The 3713-nt window shown below is 39.7% G+C and overlaps 1 pseudogene; it reads right to left on the bottom strand.

Annotated features, from left to right (window-relative positions):
- Window positions 1-2007: 2007 nt before the first annotated feature.
- LOC129518528 (ferritin light chain-like) lies at window positions 2008-2882 on the bottom strand (annotated as a pseudogene).
- Between the last annotated feature and the right edge of the window lie 831 nt (window positions 2883-3713).

Genomic DNA, 3713 nt, shown 5'->3' with positions numbered 1-3713 from the left:
CTACTAAGTTGAGGAACAAGAAAAGAATGCTGACTTTCAACATTTCTATTTAACATAGCACTGAGAATTCTAGCCAGAGCAATTAGGCAAGAAAGAAAAATAAAAGGCATCCACGTTGGAAAGGATAAAGTTAAAATATCTCTAATCACAGGAAGGCATCCTAAAGAACCCAAAATATAAATAAATAAATAAATAAATAAATAAATAAATAAATAAATAAATAAATAAATCCAGAGACACCTGGGTAGTGCAGTTGGTTGAGCACCTGACTCTTGGATTTGGCTCAGGTCATGATTTTAGGATTGTGAGATTGAGTCCTGTGTTTGGCTCTGCACTCAGTGCAGAGTTTGCTTGAGAGTCTTTCTCCCTCAGCCCCTCCTGCTTATGGTCTCCCCTTCCCTGAAATAAATAAAATCTTCTAAAAAATAAATCCAAAAAACTACTAGCCTTAATAAACAAATTCTACAGTTACAAGGTACAAGATCAATTAAGGAGTGCACTTACTATGATGAGCACTGGGTGATATGTAGAATTGTTGAATCACTATATTATACACTTGAAACTAATACAACAGTGTATGTTAACTAATTGGAATTAAAATAAAAACTTAAAAAAGGAAAAAAAACCATAAAAATCAGTTGTATTTTTATATAATAGCAATATACTTTTCCAAAAAGAAATTAAGAAAACAATTCTATTTACAATAACATCTAAAAGAATAAAAATGCCTCAAATAAATTTAACTAAGGAGGCCAAAGGTATATATCCATTGAAAAATATAAAACATTGCTGGGATAAATCAAAGAAGCACTAAGTAAATAGAAAAACAGTTCTGTATCATGAGTTGGAAAAATTGATATTGTTATGATGTCAATGACTACCCAAAAAATCTACAGATTTGATACAACCTTTTATCAAAAATTCAATGGCCATTTTAGCAGGAATAGAAAAACTTATCCTCAAATTCAAATAAAATTCCAAGTGATGTCAAACCAGGCCCTTAGGCTTTCTAAGCAATAGGAATTGACAAGAAGTTGATGGGAAGTTCCAGGCAAGGCTTTATTGGGGTTTATGCTCAAGCAGAAGGGAGATAGCACAAAGGAAATAATCTCAGGCTGATTCCCCAAGGAGAGATTGGGGGAAGAGTTTTAAAGAGGTTTAGGTGGGATAAGGATAATGTTTAAGCACATAGAGACAGGGATTTATTGGTACCTGTGCACTTAAGGGTCATGTTTCTTTGTATATCACATGTTAAATTAGCATGTTAAATCTCCACCCCTGGGTGTGATTTTTAGTATTTTAGTGATGAAGAAAGTTAGTAAAAGGTTAGCACTGGGGTTTATCTTAGTGCACACTGGTTTGGTTCAGTCTTGGCCTGTCTTCCTAGTCAAGTCCCTTCTTTTGATAAGCATCCTGCCTCCACATTTCTGCAAGATATGCTACTCAAGAGTCATAAAGTTTCAGCTATCAAAGAACCATGGATTTTGTAGTTAGTGTTGAGGGGATGTGAGTCCAGTGCCTGCTCTGTTTCACAAGGGCTTCAAATAGCCAAAACAATATTGCAAAAGAAAAACAAAAGTCTTACCTTTCCTGATTGCAAAACTTACTATAGAGATACAGAAATCAAGAATGTAATACACACAAAAAAAGAATGTAATACAAATATAAGGATAGATGCATAGATCAATAGAATAAAATTGGGAGTCCAGAAACAAAAACACTTCTGGTCAATTGATTTTCAACAAGAGTGTGAAAATCACCCAATGAGGAAATATAATGGTCTCTCTCTCTCTCTCTTTTTTTTTGTCTCTCTATTTTTTAAAAGATTTTATTTACTTATGAGAGAGAGCGTGAGCACAAGAGAGCACAAGTGGAGAGCAGAGGCAAAGGAGAGAGAGAAGCAGACTCTCTATTGAGCAGGGAGCATGGTGCTGGGCTCAATCCAGGATCTCGAGATCATTACCAGAGCCAAAGGCAGATTCTTTTTTTTTTTTTTTTCTGCAAAAAGCTTTATTGTCTCCATTTGGTCCACGTTTTGGGAAAGGGCTCCAGAATGGTTAAAAAGCTGCCTAGGGGCTGCATGGGAAAAGGTTCAGGCACAAGCCCTGGCACCGGAGGGTTGCCAGAGGAGCCCCTCAAAGGCTGCTGGTCTCCAGAGGCTCCTAGTCATGCTTGAGAGTGAGCCTTTCGAAAAGATACTCGCCCAGCCCAGCCTGGGGGGTGGCCAGCCTGCGGAGGTTAGTCAGGTGGTTGTCCATTTTCTTGATGAGTTTTACCTCCTCATCTAGGAAGTGGTTCTCCAGGAAGTCACAGAGATGGGGATCCGCGCGGGCAGAACCCAGGGCATGCAGATCCAGAAGGGCCTGGTTCAGGCTCTTCTCTAGAAGCAGGGCGGCTTCCATGGCGTCCAGGGTCTTCCCCCACTCATCTTGGGACGGTTTCTGCACGTCCTGGAAGAGGGCGCGGCCGCCGCGCTGGTTTTGCATCTTCAAGAAACGCTCGGCGCCCTGGAGCTTCTCCTCAGCCAACTCGCGGAAGAAGTGGCCCACACCCTCCAGAGCCACATCATCACAGTCGAAATAGAAGCCCAGAGAGAGGTAGGTGTAGGAGGCCCGCAGGTGCATGTTGACCAGGCGGTTGACGGCGGCCTCCACCTTGGTAGAATAATTCTAACGAATCTGGGAGCTCATGGTTGATCTTGGACAAGGAATTAAATTCAAACTTGGGTGTTCGCTGCCGGTGGCAGAAGATGGCCGGGAAGATGGCTCCGAAGGTTGCGACTGGAAAAAAGGTTGGAGGGTGGCCGTTGGCTGGTAGAAGGGGCGTCCCTGGGTCTGTTCCGTCCAAACACTGTTGAAGCAAGAGACAGATCCGCAGGACCGCGGAAAGCACCGACCAAAGGCAGATTCTTAACTGAATGAGCCACTCAGGTGCCCCAATATATAGTCATTTATGATGGAATATCTCTGGAGTAATATATAAAGGGGCGAATTTAGCATTTGTCTTTCAGGATCAAACAACTAAGAGCCAGGGGAGGATGGGAGACACATGGTTTCAATATATCCTTTGTGTTTCTTGAATTCTTTACCATTTGCATCCTTTATCATTATAATATAACATTAAAATAAATTTTAAAAATAAGGGAGTGCATGAGTTACTCTAAAAGTCACATTAACAACATTTGCTGATAAAATTCTTGAGATAAAAGAAAAGTTAGTAACAAAGTAAAAGGCCATTTCTAGCAGTACTAAGAAGGCTGGTGAAGGGCTATGGATGAACAAACTTTAAAGAAAGTTAGGAAATGAGGATGGAATGGGAAAATACATATTGACCACCATGAAGTATAGGAGCTGGAAGAAAGTTAGGAAGATCAATTTACCCTATATCTTTTGCCACAGATAAATAGAACCATAACCCAATTATGCAGAACAAAAACAAACAAAACATTAACAATGAATGCTCACAGAGAAAACACTTTATAAAAGATTAATTTTAGCAAACATTTTTGAACAACTACTAGAAACAAGGCACTATGAACCATTAACTAAAACCATCAGCAACATGTTGAAATAAGTCATATCAGGGATGTCCACTAGAATCAAGATATGACAGTTGTATTACCAAAGTCAATTCTCTTTACGGTCATTTAATCTTGCAGTGTTCTAGGAACACAAAGGCATCTAGTAATACAACGTGATCTGGTGCTAAAAAAA

The sequence above is a fragment of the Nyctereutes procyonoides genome, unplaced genomic scaffold (genome assembly GCF_905146905.1).
Source record: "Nyctereutes procyonoides isolate TBG_1078 unplaced genomic scaffold, NYPRO_anot_genome, whole genome shotgun sequence".
In the NCBI taxonomy this organism is placed as follows: domain Eukaryota; kingdom Metazoa; phylum Chordata; class Mammalia; order Carnivora; family Canidae; genus Nyctereutes; species Nyctereutes procyonoides.
Note: the sequence above shows the minus strand (reverse complement) of the source record. Positions and strands in the feature narration are given on the sequence as shown.